Source organism: Peromyscus leucopus, chromosome 1 (assembly GCF_004664715.2).
Source record: "Peromyscus leucopus breed LL Stock chromosome 1, UCI_PerLeu_2.1, whole genome shotgun sequence".
NCBI classification, from domain to species: Eukaryota; Metazoa; Chordata; class Mammalia; order Rodentia; family Cricetidae; genus Peromyscus; species Peromyscus leucopus.
This window is the reverse complement of record NC_051063.1, coordinates 190,752,511-190,776,377: the sequence shown is the minus strand read 5'-3', so window position 1 is coordinate 190,776,377 and position 23,867 is coordinate 190,752,511. Positions and strand designations below refer to the sequence as shown.

Sequence of the window (23,867 nt, the reverse complement as noted above, 5' to 3'; positions counted from 1 at the left end):
GAGCAAGTGCTCTTGTGGTATGATTGAGCATTTCTTGGGTATATGCCCAGGAGTGGTATAGCTGGATCTTGGGGGAGATTGATTCCCAATTTTCTAAGAAAGCGCCATATTGATTTCCAAAGTGGTTGTACAAGCTTGCATTCCCACCAGCAGTGGAGAAGAGTTCCCCTAGTTCCACATACTCTCCAGCATAAAGTGTCTTCAGTGTTTTTGATCTTAGCCACTCTGACAGGCGTAAGGTGGTATCTCAGAGTTGTTTTGATTTGCATTTCCCTGATGATTAGGGATGTTGAGCAATTCCTTAAATGTCTTTCAGCCATTTGGGTTTCCTCCGTTGAGAATTCTCTGTTTAGTTCTAAAGCCCATTTCTCAATTGGACTGTTGGTGGTTTTGATGTCTAATTTCTTGAGTTCCTTATATATTCTGAATATCAGTCCTCTGTCACATGTGGGGTTGGTGAAGATCTTTTCCCATTCTGTAGGCTGTCGCTTTGCCTTGTTGACCATATCCTCTGCTCTACAAAAGCTTCTCAGTTTCAAAAGGTCCCATTGATTGATTGTTTGTCTCAGTGTCTGTGCTACTGGTGTTATATTTAGGAAGAGATCTCCTATGCCAATGTGTTCAAGACTACTTCCTACTTTCTCTTCTAACAGGTTCAGAGTAGCTGGATTTATGTTGAGGTCTTTGATCCAATTGGACTTAAGTTTTGTGCACGGTGACAGATATGGATAAATTTGCAGCCTTCTACACCTTGATATCCAGTTATTCCAGCACCATTTGTTGAAGATGCTTTCTTTTTTCCATTGTACACTTTGGCTTCTTTGTCAAAAATTATATGTCCATAGGTGTGTGGGTTAATGTCAGGGTCTTCAATTCGTTTCCATTGGTCCACATGTCGGTTTTTATGGCAATACCAAGCTGTTTTTATTACCATAGCTCTATAGTAGAGCTTGAAGTCAGGGATTGTGATGCCTCCAGAAGTTGTTTTATTGTACAGGTTTCTTTTAGCTATCCTGAGTTTTTTGTTTTTCCATATGAAGTTGAGTATTATTCTTTCCAGGTCTGTGAAGAATTGTGTTGGTAATTTGATGGGGATTGCATTGAATCTGTAAATTGCTTTCGGTAAGATTGCCATTTTTACTATGTTAATCCTGCCTATCCATGAGCATGGGAGATCTTTCCATTTTCTGACATCTTCTTCAATTTCTTTTTTCAGGGACTTAAAGTTCTTGTCATATAGGTCCTTCACTTGCTTGGTTAGTGTTACCACAAGGTATTTTATGTCATTTTTGGCTATTGTAAAGGGTGATGTATCTCTAATTGCCTTCTCAGCTTCTTTGTCCATTGTATATAGGAGGGCTACTGATCTTTTTGAGTTGATCTTGTATCCTGCTATGTTGCTGAAGGTGTTTATAAGCTTTATCAATTCCTGGGTGGAATCTTTGGGGTCACTCAAGTATACTATCATGTCATCTGCAAATAGGGAAAGCTTGACTTCTTCCTTTCCAATTTGTATCCCCTTAATCTCCTTATGTTGTCTTATTGCTCTGGCTAGAACTTCAAGTACTATATTGAATAAGTATGGGGAGAGCAGACAGCCTTGCCTCGTTCCTGATTTTAGTGGAATTGCTTTGAGTTTCTCTCCATTTAATTTGATGTTGGCTGTTGGTTTGCTATATATTGCCTTTGTTATGTTTAGGTATGTTCCCCGTATTCCTGATCGCTCCAAGACTTTTATCATGAAGGGGTGTTGGATTTTGTCAAATGCCTTTTCTGCATCTAGTGAGATTTTCATGTGGTTTTTTTCTTTGAATTTGTTTATATGGTGTATTACATTGATGGACTTTCGTATGTTGAACCACCCTTGCATCCCTGGGATGAAGCCTACTTGATCATGGTGGATAGTTGTTCTGATGTGTTCTTGGAGTCTGTTTGCCAGTATTTTATTGAGTATTTTTGCATCAATATTCATGAGGGAGATCGGTCTGTAGTTCTCTTTCTTTGTTGCAACCTTGTTTGATTTAGGAATCAGGGTAATTTTAGCCTCATAGAAGGAGTTTGGTAATGTTCCTTCTGTTTCTTTTATGTGAAACAATTTAGAGAGTATTGGTATTAACTCTTCTTTGACGATCTGGTTGAATTTTGGGCTGAAACCATCTGGTCCTGGGATTTTTTTGGTTGGGAGACTTTTAATGACTGTTTCTATTTCCTTAGGGGTTATTGTGCTATTTAAATAGTTTATCTGGTCTTGATTTAACTTAGGTATGTGGTACCTATCCAGAAAAATATCCATTTCTTTTAGGTTTTCCAGTTTTGTGGAGTAGAGGTTTTTGAAATATGACCTGATAATTCTCTGGATTTCCTCAATGTCTGTTGTTATGTCCCCCTTTTCATTTCTGATTTTGTTGATTTGGATTCTCTCTCTCTGTCTTTTGGTTAGTTTGGATAAGGGCTTGTCTATCTTGGGATAAGACATTTAAATAAAAAACATAGAGGGGAGAGAGAGAGAAACATAAATACGGGATAGCCTCAGGAGGACCTGGATCCTAATCCATTGGACCTGACGTTTACTCCAAAGATCTTTTTATAACAAAGCCAAGTGGCAAGGCAAAAGACCTTGTCTCTTTCTAAATACAACCAAGTTGTAGACCCTACCAAACACCTATTACCCGGGCCTGGTGTCCAGTTATCATCTTATGCAGCCCTTCTGGGAAAGCAAGCTCAGATATCACTAGGAAACCTCTGTGGTCTCCAACAGACCTGGGTTTTTTGTTTATTTTTTGTTGGTATTTATTATTATAAATGCCCTTTATAGTTATTATCTTAAAACTAATTTATTACAATCTGTTTATAGTTTTAAATGTGTGTGTGTGTGTGTGTGTGTGTGTGTGTGTGTGTGTGTGTGTGTAAAGTGCAAGCTGTCGAGAAGGCATCTTGTAGGAGTTGGCTCCATCTCATTGCAGTGGGCATCTGGGATGAACTCAGGTCATCAGACTTGTGGCAAGATATTTACCTGCTCACTCTTCTCACTGACCCTAAATCTCTTTCTTTTAAGATTTATTTATTTATTTATTTATTTATTTATTTATTTATTTATTATGTATACAGTGCTCTGCCTGCATGTATGCCTGCACTCAAGAAGAGGGTACCAGATATCATTACAGATAGTTGTGAGCCACCATGTGATTGCTGGGAATTGAACTAAGGACCTCTGGAAGAGCAACGAGAGCTATTAAGCAGTGAGACATCTCTTCTCCCCCCTAAGTGTCTTTTTTAAAATATTCTTAGAATTATACACAATGACTGGTATAAAAGTGAAAAACAATTTTGGACTGTCCTTTGAATTTGGCCATCTCCAAATCAATAACCAGTTGACTTATATGGATTGTGTATGCCACACTATCACTGGAATAATCATGGCTATTTCTTTGCACTACAAAACTATACTAATTGTATTATTGTGACATTATTCATTACCACTGTGTACAAAAATCTTAATTGGGACACCTGTCTTTCTCTACATCAAGTGTCCACACGTATCCCCAATTTTTGATATGAAATCAAGTGCTCTCTAATGTTTAGCTGTTTCTAATAATTTTACCCACAATTGCTACTCTTTAGTCATTACATCCTACAATGGCATCAGTCTCAAAACTCTCTGAGAACCTCCCTTTCATGGAAGTAACAGCACTTGCATCATCCCAAAGTTTCCTTAGCAGGCTCCCATTGCAGTCTTAAGGAACCACGCTGAATTCACATCTTCATGTTGTCTTCCACACTCACCTGTCAGCTAAGTGGCAACACAAAATACTATGCATTCAACTGCTGTATAAACAGCATGCCCATCACCACACAGTTCTTATTTACCATCTCAACACACAGTGACTCAATATCTGTCTTTGTCAGCAATGTGTGTGGGCAGTGGCAAGAACAAGTTGTATAGGATTCATGACTTCAGTGGCAGGAGATAACTCAACAGTTAAGAGTGTTTACAGCTCTTGCAGAGAACAAGGGTTTGGACTCAGCATCCATGTGGAAGCTTATATCTGTCAAAACTCAAGTTCCAGAGGCTTTTATACACTATTTTGGCCTCCACAATCTCCCAACTTAAACTCACACAGAAACACATACCTTTATTTTTTAAGTTTATTATCTTAAAACTATTTTATTGCAAGAAGGATATTATTGTAATATAATATATATAGTAAAACTATTATTATTCAAGATGGATAAATGAATAACCAAATATTTAAAAAGACTCATGACTCCAATCTAGTCTACCTGTACCTTTACAGGGATATAATCATTGGGACAGATATAGTGTAGAATTTACTCACAGGACTGTTTGATTTTTCAAGACAATTTCTTTTATCAAATACTATCAGCAATGATTTTACAGTGTGTCAAAGATATATGTGAAGGCACAGATTGTTATTTATAAGGACATTAATATTGTAAAACAAAATTAGGAAAGGAATAGATTTTATTTGTGCTGTAAAAGGGCCATAGAACTTAGTAGGTCCCAGACCCTCCCTAACTCAACTGACTCCATGATAAAAGTGCCACTCAGAATATAAAATTCACCACCTAGCAGCACAACCTGACAAACTAAAGTAATGGACTAATCCATCAAAGGACTTATAGTTCTGGGAAAGTCTCAAAATGTACTAATGTTGCTTTTCAGCTTCTGTAGATCTGCTTTTGGCTCACTGTTCTTGGTAAATAAAGAATGTCAACCCACATCATGGTTCTCATGCTTAAAAATCTCACCCTGAGAAAGGCTCAGTGCTCCCCTGGGGTCCTGAACATCCAGTGTAGTTCACCTCCAGTTAATAAAGACTTTATTTGACTAAACCTATGTCTGAGCAGTCTTCTCTACTGAATACCATACAACAGTGCAGCACCCTTCCAGGCCCCTTCAATGTCACAGTGTGTATAGAAGAAGAACGTCAGTCAGAAGGATTTCCCACTGCAGTAAATAAACACTTACCTGTCTCATTGGAAATCTCATTTGCTGGGCAGGGTGTGCAATCAAAACAGCAGGCTGCCATTCCTTCTTGATGGAATTTTCTGAATCCAGGGTGACAGTCAACACTGCACACAGCAGAGGGCATCTGAGGAAAAGCAGACAGATTCTGGGCTAGGAGTTTGAGGACTCCTTCAATAGTTATAGCATCTCATCATGCTGAGTAGTTAGCAAGATTTCTTTCTATACATGACCTGAGTGAACACAATTCTTTCAGGACTTTGTACAAGTCCACACATGAATATGTGAGAACAAATTGATGAAATATTGAGGTGCTTCCAAATACTAAAAGTTCAGGAAGATCTAGGAGTATATGTTGTGTCACCACTGGAATGCCTGAACTGAACACTCTACCCACCCACTGTGTAGCTTAGCTTTGTCAACTTGACACAAAGCAGAGATACAAGAAAAAAGAGAAACTTAATTGAGAAGTTGCCACCATCTAATTGGTCTCTGGCCATATTGGTGACCTATTTTTTTTAGTTGCTCATTATTCTGGGAAGCACCACCACACTTGGTCCCATTTCTGAATTCTGTGTAAATGCTTTGAGTTTCTCTCCATGGAGTACAATGTTGTCTATGTTTTGTGTTGTAGAAACTTGCATTGTCATGACATCTTTCTGTTTTTCAAGGGTGTTTTTTTATGTTTCTTTGTTTGCTTTCTCTGAAGAGATGCTGGATATTGATCAAAACATTTTCTGTATCTTTTTCAATGAGCATACTTTTTTTTTTTTTTCATAATTGAGTAAAACCAAAATTTATTAAGCACGTCATCTGGACTCCACGCTATTATATCTCTATGCTTTTATGTGTCTATTTTTTTATTTTATATTAGATTACTTTGAGTGATACATAATGACTGTTTTTTTTTGGTACTCACTCAGGATATTTTTCTAGTTCATCATTTGCTGAATTTCAGAGCATACATTTTTATCCTAGCACATTTATGTGACATATTATACTTGATTGATTTGCATGTGTTGGACCAGCCTTACATCCCTCTAACAAAGTCATCTTGTGTATAGGGATTGATCTTTTTGATGTGTCTGTTTGCCAGAATTTACTTGAGAATCTCTCCATCTATGTTCATTGATTGGACAACAATGTTCTTCTTTCTGATTCATTTTACCTGGAATGATCTTTTTCCTTTACTGTGGAGACTCTGTTCTTCTTTATGAGTGCAGTGTTTTCCTTCTGAGCAACACAGTATTGTCTGTTTTTTTTTTAATTTCCTTGTCTGTGTCCTTTGATTAGAGAGTGGGATTCTTCAAATTCAGTTATTAATGAAAGTTATTTGGTGATTATTGTCAACTGGCGTTTTTGTATGTTTTGATGGATTACAAACCTTTGCTTTTATGTGTAGTGATCTAGTGTATTCTACACATTTTTGTGACATCTACTGTTTAACTTAATATTCAGTGTGAAGGAGTATGAAGTGTAAAGACACTCTGGAAGTGTCTTCCTTAGTGATGTTCCAGTAGCTTTATGTTCCTGCAATTTTTGTTCACTTTTAAAAGTTTTTTTATCTTCCTGAAATTATGAAGGACAGCTTTGCTGGGTATAGTAATTGAAGTTGGAAATTTTGTCTTTGTTTGAAACTCATAATTGATACTCTCTCCTTTTAAAGTGTCTATGAATAAAGCTACTGTTATTATGATGGGGACTTTCAATAAAATTGACCTTCTCTCTTGTAACCTAAAATTCCTCTTTATTCTGCATAATTGAGATTTCAAGTAATATTCTAAAAATGCAGGTCCTTTTCTGAACCTGTCTGTTAGGCACTGTGACTGCCTCCTCTATCTGGATGGCCATATTTCCACAGCACCCCTCCCCAGGATTTGGTAAAATCTTGGCTGTCATTTTATGAGAAATACCTTTGGTCCTTTCACATGTTGTCCTCCTCTTGTGCCTGTGCTTTCTTAATTTGATCTTTTACTGATGTCCCCTAAGTCTCTTGTGTTTTCTTCATCCCACCTTATGGTTTTATCTTTGTCATAGTTTAAATTAAAATTTATTTGCCTTGTTTCTAGTTCTCAAAGCTTGTCTTGTACTTGAGACATTCTCAAAGAAAGATATTTTATACAGTTTGTTGTTTGAATTTTTGTGTCTTTCATTTTCAAACTGGTAGTATGAATTCTTCATGGTTATTATAACATTACTGAATTTTTGTCACATCCTCACTCAATTCCTTATTGTTTGCAAGTGTGTGTGATCTAATTGGATTGTCCTTAGAGGTGATTTTTTTTTTGCTCTTTTATTTTTTGAACATCCTTACAATTATTCTTTGTAGTCTATGTTTGGTGTGTCATTGAGTTCACTGTCACATAAGCCTATGATTGTATCATTTGGAGTCCTGCTGCTTCACTGTTTACAAGTTTCATTTCTGCATTATTATTTACATATCTGGAGTACAGTGCATATTGGGTTGATTTTAGTCCTGCCTACCATTTTGGTTGATGATTTTGTATTGTTCAAGTTAGGCCTGGTAGAAGCAGGCTTGTGATTTTATTGCTCGTCTCTGATCTAGGGGAACAGGCCAGTAGCTAAAACTTCAACCCATTTGCTCTGTTCTCTGAGCATAAGTTTCTCATCACTGTGAAAATAGAATATTAACTCTTGATTCAACTCTATTTGATCAACTTGAGATATCACTTCAGGTTAAGTTTGCACACTTTCCAGTAGTAAACACCATTCAAATTCAACACACAACATTGTAGTAGGCAATGAAGTTCAGATACTATAAAACCAGACACACATCAGAATCAATACCTATAATACATCTTGGGGACATATAATGGATATTTTATTTTCAAATTTTCTCAAAGCCAAATTATTATGAATTTGAGTGTCAGTCAGATCAATTAAGGAAACAATATAAATCTTTTTGTTTGTTTGTTCATTTGTTTGTTTGAATGAGTTATGCAAAAATTAAGGTACAAAGAAATGCTCTTCTAATGAAGGATTCCTTTAAAAATTATAATTCAGGGAAGGAGAGGTTGCTTAGCAAGTTATCATACTTGCTGTTCAACTCCCACTCCTACACTTAGGCTCAAAATTGTCTTCAGTTCATGGGTATCTTAATCCCTCTCCTGGCATACTTACTTAGATACCTCATACTCAAATGTAACACAGATATATACGGGAAAAACATCCATATAAAAAAGTCTAAAAAGCAAATTTTAATTAATAAAATATCTAATGTGGTCCATGAAAACGTGAATATATTGTTAGAGAATGAAGCAATTTGGACATCCTAGTTAACATGCTTGAATAAAAGTATAGAATATAAATGAATGACTTGTGTAACTGTTCCTAGTTCCAAATCTTTCCTTACAATTAGCTTCAGTCTTTTCAGCATGTTGATTAGAGATTCAACAGAAGAGAAGAAAAGCAATGGGCAGCAATGAGAATGGTACCAAGAGAATACTGATAATTTTACTGGGAATAATATGAAATGTTGGTCATATCTAGTTTTATATTTGTTTATAAGTCAGAGAGTTTCTGACATGATAAAATATATCATATGTTTGTCTTAGATTTTCAAAAAATTATTTAAAAATCATATTTTTTAAATCTGAAGGAAACAACCTCAAGTAGAAATTTACAATTAAGTCATACATGACCACCCTTCTAATTTCACTAAATCACAGGGAAACCCAAATGGTCCCAATTGACAGTCATTACAACTGTGAAGTGTACATCAGTACATTTTGGTCAGACTCACCTGTCTAGTTCCTGTGGCCCACTCTATCATGTCTTCATATAAATGAAGCTGTTCACCAAGTGGAAAATATGGCTTAAACTCTCCTACTTTCACCTTAAGTCCAACACCATGGGGGAAATTACAAATGTGGTAAATTCCATACTCGCCTTGCAGTTTTTCTTTCTGATTCATATTTATTACATCTCCAACAGGATTAACAAAGTGCATATTCTGCAGAAATAGGTGAAGCTGAAAGATAGAAAACATTCTTTAGTCTATATTCTATTATTTTAAGTCTGAAAATGTATTCAGATTTCATCCAAAGGCAACTTTATTGAAAGTTCCCAAGGGAGAAACTCAATGAAAACATGTGAATAAATAAAGTCATTGTGTCCCTAGAATTTTAGTTCCCTCAGAGGAAACCATCAAACACAAATACAAACATACACACAAACATCAAACATAAATATGCACCATACACAAACACTTCCACACAGATATCCATGCACAGGCACACATATAATATAGCCACAGCCATTCACACACATACACACTAACACACACATACAAACAGACATAAACAATCAAATTTAGACACAGACATGCTCAGGCACATAAAGACACAAAACACACACAGACACACACTGATACAAACATTCACAAAGAGACATATGTGCACACAGCAAATATATGCTCATATACACAGTCACGCAGAAACACAGAGGAGAGATACTCATGTATGCAAACCAGCACATCCATACACATAAATGCATTTAGACACTAACAAAGACACAATACACTCTCACGGAAACAAACGTAAGGACATTAGAAAATCAGACGCAAATATACTCACACACACAGGCACACAAGCAGGTATTGAACTGAATCTCAGCACTATTTCCTGTGATATTGCTCTCAGAGAATCAAGAGGGATAAGGTCCCCAGACAGTACAGTTGGGTCAGAATTGGGTGAGTACACTTAAACAAACCATCCCTTATAGCGAACACCACATATATGACAAATACTGGTTTCGGCGTGTGAGAGACTCTTAAAGAATATAACATTGATGACACCAAGTACAATTCCATTGGAAGATACAGTACCTGTGAGCAGTCAAAATCCAGTGCTCTCAGGTTGATTGACTGATTTTCTACTTGATGAAGAAGCATTTCATGGAGAGCATGGGCTATAGCATACACAGCACTGTATATATCATAAGCATCATCACTAAAGGCTATGTCAAAACTCTGTAGCATTAACCATTCCAGTGAGACATTAGATGAGCAGTACTCCAGTGTCTTACAGTTAGATGTTGAGGCTTCACTGCTAATGTACATCCACCCCAGTCCTGCCAGGAACATGTCTGTGTGTTTGGAAGGGTTCAATGTCTGAACATAATTTTTAAAACCAGAAATCTCAGCATGGTGGTGTGCAAAGGCAAAAGTCCCATGGAATGAGTCAAGAGTGAAGTCTCTCATGATTGTAATGACATCCCACTGTGAGGTGGTGACCCATATTCTCTGTATACCCTGTAATATCCACATTCTAAAGCACACAGCTAGAGTACTGTCTGTGTCACCATAAATGATAACAACATTTGTGGATGATGTCTCAATTTGGTTGTTATACACTTCAGCTCTTGACATGTATAACTCCATGTTGACTGGGATCATGATCACAAAGGCTAAGCAGACTCTTTGGACTTCAGTTTCTCCCCTCAGATCTGAGAGAAATTGGAGACCCTGGTCATCATCTGAGATGGCCAGCCCAACCCAGTTCCAGTTGAAGTGAATCATCAAAGAGACCATGGCCAGGGCCAGAGCTGTGTCCTTGGGGGCCATCTGATACAGACTTGGAAACTGTTCACGATCACTCAGGATAGGATGGAAAGGTCCATAGGTGAGCTGAAGGACATGAAACACAGGGAGCAGCATGAGGTAGAAGACTGTCAGAAATCTCAATGGAAGCCCTGAGGTGTGTGAAGCGCCAGTTTGAAATGACAGGAAGGCAATTTTTCTCTATTACTACAGTTATTACACTGTTAGAAAGCTGAAAAAAATGACATTTTTGGCCCCCGACTTCCCTTCTGGACCATAGGTGAGTATCTGGGCCCAACCCGGACCCCATCCCTGGGCACCAGCCACTCCGGGAAGACCTACCCAACTTGGTCCCAGTTTCTGGCCACCGGGCAGGTCGACTTCTAGCACCTCTGGGAGGGATCCCCTTTTCCAAGCCCCCCGGCAGCCCCTGCAATCTCCATGCCCTGCACCCATGCCCATCTGCCTGAGACCCCAGCCACTTCCTGAGACATAGAGACTGGCCCCCAGCTCCCATCCTGCCCTGGACTTCTTTTCTGGACCAGAGACAGAGGGCTCCCATTTTGCCCTGGACTTCCCTCCTGGACAAGATCTCACATCCTGACCTGGACTTCCCTTCTGGACAAGAGCACACATTCTACCCCAGACTTCCTGTCTGGACAAAAGCTCCCATCCTTCCCAAGACTTCTGGTCCAGATAAGAGCTTCCATCCTGCCCCAGAGTTCCCATTTGGACAAGAGAACTCCCATCTGGACAAGAGAGAGAGACTTCCTGAATCTGTCAGCTCTTTCTGAATCAAGTACACTGATAAGACCAAGAAGGAACCAAAGGAGATGGGCAGATGTCAAGGCAGAAGTACATACAACAAAATGAAGAGCAATACAGCATCACCAGAACCTAGCCCGCCTCCAACATCTAGACCTGAACATCAAAAATTGGAAGAAGCAGAGGAAAATAGCCTTATGAGTAACATCATGAAGAAGGTAGAGGCTTGTGTAGAGGAAAAGACAAAAAATGGGAAGAATGTTATAAACAACTAGAGGAAAGGGCAATCAAATTAGAAGAAAACAATAAAGTCCTGCAAGAAAACAATAAAGTCCTGGAAGAAAACAATAAAGTACTGAAAGAAAATCATGAAAAAGCAATGAAACAAATAAAGGAAACAGTCCAAGACCTGAAAAGGAAATTGAAAAGATAAAGAAGACACAAACAGAGGGAATGTTGGAAATAGAAAACCTGAGTAAAAGATTGGGAATTTCAGATGCAAGTATAACCAACAGAATGCAAGAGATGGAAGAGAGGATCTCTGGCATTGAAGATACAGTAGAAGAAATAGTTTCATCAGTTGAAGGAAACGCTAAAGCCAGCAAAGTCATGGACCAAAATGTCCAAGAAATTTGGGACACCATGAAAAGATCAAACCAACAAATTACAGGGATAGAAGGTGATGAATACCAACTCAAAGGCACAGAAAATATATTCAACAAAATTATAGAAGAAAACTTTCCCAACTTAAAGAAGGAAATGCCTATGAAGATACAAGAAGCCTATAGAACACCAAACAGACTAGACCCCCAAAAAAGTCCCCTCAACACATAATAATTAAACAACTAAATGTACAGAATAAAGAAAGAATATTAAGAGCAGCAAAGGAAAAAGGCCAAGTGACCTATAAAGGTAAACCCATCAGAATAAAACCCAATTTCTCAATGGAGACTTTGAAAGCCAGAAGGACCTGGACAGATGTAATGCAGACACTAAGAGACCATGGATGTCAGCCCAGACTAATATACCCAGCAAAACTTTCAATCATAATAGATGGAATGAACAAGACATTCAAAGACAAAACCAGATTTAAACAATACTTATCCACAAACCCAGCCCTACAGAAAGCATTAGAAGGAAAATTCCAACCGAAGGAAGTCAGATACACACTTGAAAACACAGGCAATAGATGAAGCCACAACAGTAAACCCCAAAGAAAAGAAGTACACACACACTACCACCAAAAATAACAGGGATGAACAATCACTGGTCATTAATATCGCTTAATATCAACGGACTTAATTCACATATAAAAGACATAGGCTTACAGAATGGATATGAAAGCAGGACCCATCTTTCTGCTGCATACAAGAAACACATCTCAAATTCAAATACAGACACTACCTAAGAATAAAAGGCTGGGAAAAGACTTTCCAATCAAATGATCTTAAGAAACAAGCAGGTGTAGCCATCCTGACATCCAAAAAATAGACTTCAAATTAAAATCAATCAAAAGAGATCAAGAAGGGCATTACATCCTCATCACAGGAAAGATCCACCAAGATGAAGTTTCAATTCTGAACACTTATGCCCCAAACACAAGGGCACCCACATATGTAAAAGAAACATTACTAAAGCTTAAACCACATATAAAACCCCACACATTAATAGTGGGAGATCTCAACACCCCACTTTCACCACTGGACCGATCTCCCAAATCGAAACTTAACAGAGAAATAAAGGACTTAACTGATGTCATGACCCAATTGGACCTAATAGATATCTACAGAACATTCCATCCTAACAAGAAAGAATATACCTTATTCTCAGCACCCCATGGAACTTTCTCTAAAATCGACCACATACTTGGCCACAACGCAAATCTCAACAGATACAATACAATTGGAATAACCTCCTGTGTTCTATCAGACCACCATGGTTTAAAGTTAGACTTCAACAACAACAAAAACTACAGAAAACCTACAATCTCATGTGTGGTGGTAATCTAATTATACTGAAATGTGATTTTGATTGTATGTTAATAAATAAAGTTGCCCGGGGGTCAGAGCTATTAGAGCCATAGCAAGAGTGTGGCAGTGGTGGCACACGCCTTTAGTCCTAGCATTCCAGAGATAGAAATCCCTCTGGATCTCTGTGAGTTCAGGGCCACATTGGAAATAGCCAGGCATGGTGGTGACACACTCCTTTAATCCCAGAAAACCAGCCTTTAATCCCAGGGAGTGGTGATAGAAAGCAAAAAGATATATAAGGCGTGAGGACCAGAAACTAGAAGCATTTGGCTGGTTAAGCTTTCAGGCTTTGGAGCAACACAGTTCAGCTGAGAGCTATTGGGATGAGGACACAGAAGCTTCCAGTCTGAGGAAACAGGACCAGCTGAGGAACTGGTGAGGTGAGATAGCTGTGGCTTGTTCTGTCTCTTTAAATAGACGAACAGACAGGAAATAGGGCTCTGATTCGGGAGGCTGGGACACCGCAGGCGGAAGGGTGAGATTTTGGCTCTGAGCTCTGACCTCTCGGCTTTCTCTTTTGCATTGTTTCTGTGTTTCTTATTTAATAAGAGGTGGATACATCAATACTCATGGAAACTGAATAATGCTCAAATGAATCACCAATGGGTTAAGGAAGAAATAAAGAAAGAAATTAAAGACTTCCTAGAGATCAAGGAATATGAAGACACCACATACCCAAACTTATGGGACACTATGAAAGCAGTGCTAAGAGAGAAATTCAAAGTAATAAATGCCCACATAAAGAAGTTGGAGAACTCCCACACTAGTGAATTAACAGCACACCTGAAATCTCTAGAAAAAGAAGAAGCAAAGTCTCCCAAGAAGAATAAACACCAGGAAATTATCAAAGTGAGAGGTGAATTCAATAAAATAGAAACAAAGAGAACAATACAAAACATTAATGAAACAAAGAGTTGGTTCTTTGAGAAAATCAACAAGATAGACAATCCCTTATCCAAATTAACCAAAAGACAGAGAGAGAGAATCCAAATCAACAAAATCAGAAATGAAAAGGGGGACATAACAACAGACATTCAGGAAATCCAGAGAATTATAAGGTCATATTTCAAAAACCTCTACTCCAAAAAACTGGAAAACCTAAAAGAAATGGACATTATTCTGGATAGGTACCCCATACCTAAGTTAAATCAAGACAAGATAAACTATTTAAATAGTACAATAACCTCTAAGGAAATAGAAACAGTCATTAAAAGTCTCCCAACCAAAAAAAAGCCCAGGACCAGATGGTTTCAGCGCAGAATTCTACCAGATCTTCAAAGAAGAGTTAATACCAATACTCTCTAAATTGTTCCACATAATAGAAACAGAAGGAACATTACCAAACTCCTTCTATGAGGCTAAAATTACCCTGATTCCTAAACCAAACAAGGATGCAACAAAGAAAGAGAACTACAGACCGAACTCGCTCATGAACATTGATGCAAAAATACTCAATAAAATACTGGCAAACAGACTCCAAGAACACATCAGAACAATTATCCACCATGATCAAGTAGGCTTCATCCCAGGGATGCAAGGGTGGTTCAACATACGAAAGTCCATCAATGTAATACACCATATAAACAAACTCAAAGAAAAAAACCACATGATCATCTTACTAGATGCAGAAAAGGCATTTGACAAAATTCAACACCCCTTCATGACAAAAGTTTTGGAGCGATCAAGAATACAGGGAACATACCTAAACATAATAAAGGCAATTTACAGCAAACCAACAGCCAACATCAAATTAAATGGAGAGAAACTCAAAGCAATTCCACTAAAATCAGGAACGAGGCAAGGCTGTCCACTCTCCCCATACTTATTCAATATAGAACTTGAAGTTCTAGCCAGAGCAATAAGACAACATAAGGAGATTAAGGGGCTACAAATTGGAAAGGAAGAAGACAAACTTCCTTATTTGCAGATGACATGATAGGATACTTGAGTGACCCCAAAGATTCCACCCAGGAACTGATAAAGTGTATAAACACCTTCAGCAACATAGCAGGATACAAGATCAACTCAAAAAAATCAGTAGTCCTCCTATATACAATGGACAAAGAAGCTGAGAAGGCAATCAGAGATACATCACCCTTTACAATAGCGACAAATGACAAGAAATACCTTGGGGTAACACTAACCAAGCAAGTGAAGGACCTATATGACAAGAACGTTAAGTCCCTGAAAAAAGAAATTGAAGAAGATGTCAGAAAATGGAAAGATTTCCCATGCTCATGGATAGGCAGGGTTAACATAGTAAAAAGGGCAATCTTACCGAAAGAAATCTACATATTCAATGCAATCCCCATCAAAATACCAACACAATGCTTTACAGACTTGGAAAGAATAATACTCAACTTCATATGGAAAAACAAAAATTCCAGGATAAGCCAAAAGAATTGTGTACAATAAAACAACCTCTGGTGGCATCAGGATCCCTGACTTCAAGCTCTAGTATAGAGCTACAGTAATAAAAACAGCTGGGTATTGGCATAAAAACCGACATGTGGACCAATGGAATTGAATTGAAGACCCTGACATTAACCCACACACCTATGAACATATAATTTTTGACAAAGAAGCCAAAAGTGTACAATGGAAAAAAGAAAGCATCTTCAACAAATGGTGCTGGCATAACTGGATAACAATGTGTAGAAGTCTGCAAATAGATCCATATCTGTCACCGTGCACAAAACTTAAGTCCAAGTGGATCAAGGACCTCAACATAAATCCAGCTACTCTGAACCTGCTAGAAGAGAAAGTAGGAAGTAGTCTTGAACACATTGGCATAGGAGATCACTTCCTAAATATAACACCAGTAGCACAGACACTGAGACAAACAATCAATCAATGGGACCTCTTGAAACTGAGAAGCTTTTGTAGAGCAAAGGATACCGTCAACAAGGCAAAGCGACAACCTACAGAATGGGAAAAGATCTTCACCAACCCCACACCTGACAGAGGACTGATATCCAGAATATATGAGGAACTCAAGAAATTAGACATTAAAACGACTAACAGTCCAATTGAGAAATGGGCTTTAGAACTAAACAGAATTCTCAACAGAGGAAACTCAAATGGCTGAAAGACATTTAAGGAATTGCTCAACATCTCTAATCATCAGGGAAATGCAAATTAAAACAACTCTGAGATACCACCTTGTACGTTATGCCTGTCAGAATGGCTAAGATCAAAAACAATGAAGACACTTGATGCTGGAGAGGATGTGGAACTAGGGAACTCTCCTCCACTGCTGGTGGGAATGTAAGCTTGTACAACCACTTTGGAAATCCATATGGCGCATTCTTAGAAAATTGGGAATCAAACTCCCCCAAAATCTAGCTATACCACTCCTGGGCATATACCCAAGAAATACTTAATCATACCACAAGACCACTTGCTCAGCTATGTTCATATCAGCATTGTTTGTAGTAGCCAAAACCTGGAAACAACCTAGATGTTCTTCAACTGAAGAATGGATAAATAAATTGTGGCACATATACACAATGGAATACTACTCAGCAGAGAAAAACAATGACATCATGAGGTTTGCAGGCAAATGGATGGATCTTGAAAAAATCATCCTAAGGTAACCCAGCCTCAGAAAAACAAATATGGTATGTACTCACTCATAGGAAGATGCTAGATGTGGAACAAGGATGACTGGACTGCTATTCACATCACCAAGGAGGCTACCTGGAAAACAGGACCCCAAGAAAGACACGGAGAAATGGATGAGATCTACATGAACAGCCTGGTCATGAGTGGGAGCAATGAAGGGCGAGGGTCAAGGGAAAGAGAGTGGGAGATCCTAGCTGGATCAAGAAAAGAGAGGGAGAATAAGGAATAGGAGACCATGGTAAATGAAGACCACATGAGAAAAGGAAGAAACAAAGAGCTAAAGAGGCCCACAGAAATCCACAAAGATACCCCCACAAAAGACTACTGGCAATGGTCGAGAGACAGCCGGGACTGATCTACTCTGGTTATGGGATGGTCAAACACCCTAATAGTTTTGCCAGAAACCCCATCCAAGTACTGAGCAATCTGGATGCAGAAATCCACGGCTAGGCCCCGGGTGGAGTACTGGGAGTCTAATTAGCGAGAAAGGGGAGGGTTTATATGAGCGAGAATTGTTGAAACCAAGGTTAGATAAACCACAGGGACAAATAGGCAAAGGAATGGAAGCACATGAACTATGAACCAAAGGCTGAGGGGGCCCCAACTCGATCAGGCCCTCTGAATAGTTGAGACAATTGATTGACTTGATCTGTTTGGGAGGCATCTAGGAAGTGGTACCAGGTTCTGGGCTTGCTGCATGAGGTAGCTGTTTGAAACCTGGGACTTATACAGGGACACTTGGCTCAATCTGGGAGGAGGGTACTGGACCTGACTGGACTGAGTCTATCAGGTCGATCTCAGTCCTTGGGGGTGGCCTTCATCTGGGGGTTCATGTGTATGGGGGTGGGCTGGGGGGAAGAGGAGGGGGGCAGGAAGGGGAAGAACAGGGGAATCTGTGGCTGTTATGTAGAACTGAATAGTATTGTAAAATAAAATAAATAAAAGAAAAAAAGAAACATGAAAAAATCACATTTTTACAATTTGTTCAAGGAAAATTCACTTGACTGCAAATTCTTTTTCTCATCTATATATCCAACAATGAATTGTAATGTCCCATTGAGTGTCTGATTAATCACGCTTGAAAATGATTTACATGAATGTGAAGACAGTTTCACACTTATACCCTCCTTAGCATAGGCTCTCCCAACTAAGGAGAAAGATTCCCACCCAAACAAACTCACCTGTAGATATTTGTAGAGCTGGAGAAATGGTGTCATCCTCACAGATGTTGATGACATTGGTCCTGTAATTGCTACTGTACAATTGGCCTCATCTTCACAGTTGTAGTTAAGGAGAAGAGTATGCACTTCTTGTAAAATATTTGTGAAATTTTGATATCCCTGTTTATCATCAGAATTGCTAGGGACAAAGTCAAATACAAGAGACACATTTGGTAGAAGATACAGACTCCTGTTGATTTCTTCCACAGCAAAAGCAAAAGGCAGAAGAAACTGGTAGGTTCCAGTTAGTATTCTGAAAAAAAGAGCACAGGGTTCAGTATGGATAAGGCTGTGTAGATAAATGCTTTGTAGCAAATACAAGGAGTACCATTCACTTTATGTCTTTCCAGATAAAGATTGACAAATCCCCAGTATTGTAAGGTTGGAAAAACAAAAGATGCTTGGGAGCTTGAAAGAAAAAACCTAAAAAGTTAATGAGAGTGGTTGTCAAAAAAATAAGAAATGTGTTCTTGTCCACTTTGACAGAGAATTTCAACTTGTCTATATGAGTACTGAACGCACATTTGATAAAAGATGTGTGTGTGTATCTGCAGTGTGTGTGTGTGTGTGTGTGTTGTGTGTGTGTGTGTGTATCTGCAGGGGACTTGAGAATGCAGTTCTCATGGGGGCCAGAAGAGGGTGCTGGATCCTTCAGGGCTGGAATTTTAAGTGGTTTTAAGGTGCCTGCCAACATTGTTGTTTGAAACTGAACTCAGGTTCTTTGATAGCACAGCAAGTGTTCTTAACTGCTGACCTGTGTCTACAGCCTCAGTTTATTACTTCTTTCTATATTCTAGATATTCTTCAGTCTCATATAGACAGTAGACATTTTTCCATGTGTTTGTAGGCAGCCTCTTACCTTGCTCATAACTTTTGTGAATGCAGACAAATTTAAGTTTTTGCAATCACAGTTGTTAATTTGTGGTCTTATTACCTGAATTATTTGATATATTTAAATGTTTCCTCCATGGTGTCTTTATCAGTTTCATGGTTTCAGGTCTTACACTAAAGTCTTTGATCCATTTGGACTTGATTTTGGAACAGGAAAATGGTTGGGAGATACTTCTTTTCAAGCTCTGGTTGGCAGTTTTTCCACTAGCATTTCTTGAGTAGGCTGTCTCTTCTCCATGTTATATATGGGGGGATTGCCTATTATTAAGTTGAAGTTTTTCCTAGAGTTTATTTTGATAATGTTTTTCTCCTCTCCTTATTTCTTCTGGGTCCTCCCCAACTCCCTACCCACCTACCTCTATATTATTTTTCTCTCTTTTTCTTTATAAGCAAATGAAAAGGGGTAGAATAAAAAGGCATAAAAAAAACACTAAAGAGTTGGGGGATTTATCTCAGTAATAGAGCACTAGCCTAGCAAGTGTAAGGCCCTGGGTTCAGTCCTCAGCTCTGAAAAAATAATAAACCACAAAAATGAAAATCAAAATAAACATCAAAAATCAAATGGACATCTGTTTCCATAAGTTGCTGCTTGAGCCCTCTCTTACAACAGTTGGACTAGACATCAATTTATGAGTATAGCAGAATATAACCAAGGATCATTTCTTTGACTCTTTTGCCATTCATGTTTGGTTCTATCCTAGGTCTCTGGGATATCCCACTTGTGAGTCCTGGCTCGCATGGGGGACGCCCTCTCAGGGTATGGGTCTCCTGCTGTGCCAGTCATCTCTTGGTCACTCACACAATTTGTGCACCATCTTTACCCAAAAAATATCATGTAGGCTAGAAAAACTGTAACAGCCAAACATTAGCAGCACATGGGGAATTCTGCAGGGGGTGCAGAGGAAGAATTGTAGGACTCAGTGATGTCAAGGATACCACAAGAATACCCAAAAAATCAACTAACCTGGCATCAGAAGGGCTGAAAAGACAACCACAGAGCCTATAAGGGACTGACCTAGGTTCTCTGCCTATATGTTACAGTTGTGTAACTTGATCTTCATGTAGGACTCCTAGTACTGAGAGTGGAGGCAGATATCTCTGACTCTGTGGCCTGCAATGATGACCCATTCCTCCTGCTGGATTGCCTCATCCAAACATGGTAGAGGAGGAGGTGTCAGGTCTCACTGCAGGTTGATAAACCATTGCTCAGGATATGCATGGGATGCCTGCCTGAACCTAAACATGAACAGTACAAGGAGAGTGGATGGTGAGGCCTGGCAGAATAAAGGAGGGGGGAACTGAGAAGAGGGAATGGAAGGGAAGCTTTGGGTGGAATGCAAAATCAAGAAAATAAATAAATAAAAATATAATAATAAATACGAAAAAGAAACAGACAAAAAATCTACAAAAATAGCATTCTGTCCATTTTGTGTTATCCAACTACTCTTGTGCATGGAACTGGTCCTGAAGTGTGTCTAAAAATATACTCAGTGAGACTAGACTGGAGAAAACAGATTTTTCCCTTTCAAAGCAGGTATCAATTACACATAACTTCTTCTTTAGGGGTGAGAACTGGTTTCCACTTCCTCTCTCAATCATGAGAAAACATCTGAAACTGTACCATTTGACTTTGAACATGCCTTATGTCTGCTCACACAGACTGGGGGAGCTTATATGTGTATCAGTGCCATTGTGTCTGGACACTGCTTCCTTGGAGTTATCCATCACCTTTGACTCATAATTCTGTCTGTCTCCTCTTCCACATAGATCTCTGAGCCTGAGTTGAAGGAATTGATGAGACAACTTCCTGAAGACAATGTGCTCCAAAATCCCTCACTCTCTGCACACACTGTACACTTGTGGGTTTCTGTGTTAGTTCCCATCTACTACAAGAAGCATCTTCTCTGGTGAGAGCTGAGTAATGCACTGATCAATGAGTATAGCAGAATATCATTAGTATTCAATTTAATGCTGAGTTCCTTAAACTGAATATTAGTACTAGATTTTCCTCCTATGTCTTTGACATGTATACTCTGAAGTTCTGGGAATTTTTATCCATGTCAGGTCAAGTTTCATTTCATGGAGTGGACTTTAAATCTTTTCAGAGAGTGATTGAATGCACCCCTAATAATTATGCCATTATTGTACTTATATATCATGCAGTCTGGTCACCATTGTAGATCACAGAGTCTTTAGCTGGATTGGTGGTTACATTTCTGGCCTTGCTGGACTAAAAACCTTCAAAATAATTATAGAAAACCAGAGGAGATAGTGCAGGTATCTTGTTTTGGTCTATCTTAGTCCTTCAAGAGATCAATAGCAACTATGTTGCCCTAGGCTTCCTCCTCCAGCACCTACAAACTCTGATTCAAAAGCCAATTAACACTTGGCATTGTTTGTACACCAATTTTTAATGCAATATTTTAGCTTCATTTGAGTAACTATGTTTAGGTCCTAAGATTTGAGTGATTAAGAGAAAAAGGCTGTTAACTAATTAACCATGTCTGGATATTATTAATCACATAAAATAGTACATGTATTATTTGTCTTTTCCTTAAATCTCTCATTGGTTTAGTTTCTTCCTTGTACCCTTGTAGCTATTCCTTTAAGTGATGAGCCAGAATGTTTTACAATCTGCAGTTGTTATCAATCACCAATTAAACTGACCAACCTTTTCCAATTGTGACTCTTATCAGAATGTTTGTCCCTGAGAGTTTGCTTTGTGTTTTTTTAAATACTAACAAGTGGTTTATGAATGTGTGTGTGTGTGTGTGTGTGTGTGTGTTGTGTGTGTGTGTGTTTGCGTGCACGTGTGTGCACTTTGGAATGTGTAACAGAGAATAAATTCGAAGAAACAAAGAACACAACAATAAAGAGCACACAGAATGATGAGCATCTCTCCATGTGTGTAATGTTATTATGGATATCTTTCACATTTCCATAGCTCCTGAGAGGCAATTTCTCAGAGGACCCTGGGTAGGGACTGGGGATTGGTACCTTGATTCCTACAGCCCAACTCAATATGGTCCATACCATCCTTGGGCAGATAGGCCATTATTGTACAAGACAGCAAGCTGAGCCAACCATGGAGATCAAGCAGTAGGCAATGATCTCCCATGGTTCCTGCCTCTGCTCCTGCTTGAGTTTCTGACCTGTCTTTCTTCAGTGATGGACTGTAATCAAGACAGGAAAGCAAGATAAAACATCTCCTCTACTACATTGTTTTGGTCAGTGATTTATAACAGCAACAAAGCAAACTAAAGTATAAACCAACACAGTAATAATACTTATGATAAGGAGCCAACAATGTAATAAACAGAAAGAAACTATGGCTATTTCTGCTAAAAGCAGTAACAAGATAATGGTATCCATTATCTTCCATTCTCAGAGTGAGGATGGGACATAATCATAAAAGATGTTGAAGTTATGGTTCTTTATTGCTGTGAAGAGACACCATGACCATGGAAACTCTTATAAATAAATGCAGGAAAAAAGTTGTTCGCTGATCTTCAACAGGAATCATGGCATGTGCATGCCTATAGAACCATGTGTACATGTGCGCGCGAACTCACACACACACACACACACACACACACAAACACACACACACGATAATTGATGTTTTTCTGTTGCCTTAGTGGCTACACATGAACCTACTGATATTTTAATTATCATCTGCTGCCTCAAGGCCCCACATTCAGCACAGCACAGTCCACTCAGGCTGTGGTCCGGCAGGGCTTCAGGTTCTCTGGCCCAGCTCTGCCTCATCTGCCATATATAAGTTTAAATTAAGTCTCTATTGTTCTATTCATCCATCAGACTTGGGAGTCAAAGACTGGGGTGAAAACCTGCTAGCTCAGAGAGACTGAGTAGCAACCAGATGATCTTGCTTTTTGCCTGTTGACTCAGCAAGAGACACTTCTCTTTCCTTGTCCCAGAATCAAAGGATGCTCAAACTCTAGTCTCTGCCCTTTCCTTCCTGTGTGTCTTCTCTATCCAAATTGCTGCCTCTATATGGTTAATTCTGATCAGCTAGTCACTGATTCAAGGTAAACCTTATTGAAAGCCTGGAGTGTCACAGTGTGAACAAAATAGATAATGATAAATTAATTAAAACCTAAAGAAAAACAAAGAACAAAGAAGTTAAAGAAGAACTCAAGAGAAATTTGAATAGTTTCAAAGGCAGAGAAATACAATTAGCTAGGATGTATGGATCTGGTTAATCAAGCATGAAAATTATTTTGAAATTTCACTAGGAGGCCCCCAGACTTCCCTTCTGGACCAGAGACTCCCAGCAGACTCTTAAACTCCATGTCATGCCCCATGCCCATCTGGCAGAGACCACAGCCTCTTTCTGAGACTTAGAGACCGGTCCCCAGCTCCCATCTTGACCTGGACTTCCCTTCTGGACCAGAGGTGAGTCTCCCTGGCTCAGCCCAGACCCCATCAATGGGCACCAGCCACTCCATGGAAATCTGCACAACTAGGCCCCAAGTTCTGGTCATTGGACTGGTTCACTTCTAGCCCTATCAGAAGGGCCCCCCTTCTCCAAGACCCCCGGCAGACCCTGCAATTTCCACGCCATACCTCCACGCCCATCTGCCTGAGATCCCAGTCACTTCCTGAGACTTAGAGACCAGCCCCCAACTCCCATCCTGCCCCGTACTTCCCTTCTGGACCAGAGCTCCTCTCCTGCCCCAGACTTCCCTTCTGGACAAGAGCGCCCATCCTGCCCCAGACTTCCTGTCTGTACAAGAGCTCCCATCCTGCCCTGGATTTCCCATTTAGAC

The 23,867-nt window shown here is 39.1% G+C and overlaps 1 pseudogene; it reads right to left on the bottom strand.

The window, feature by feature from the left end:
• The window catches only part of LOC114686605, a 290,182-nt pseudogene that overhangs the window by 234,407 nt on the left and 31,908 nt on the right, over positions 1-23,867 (bottom strand).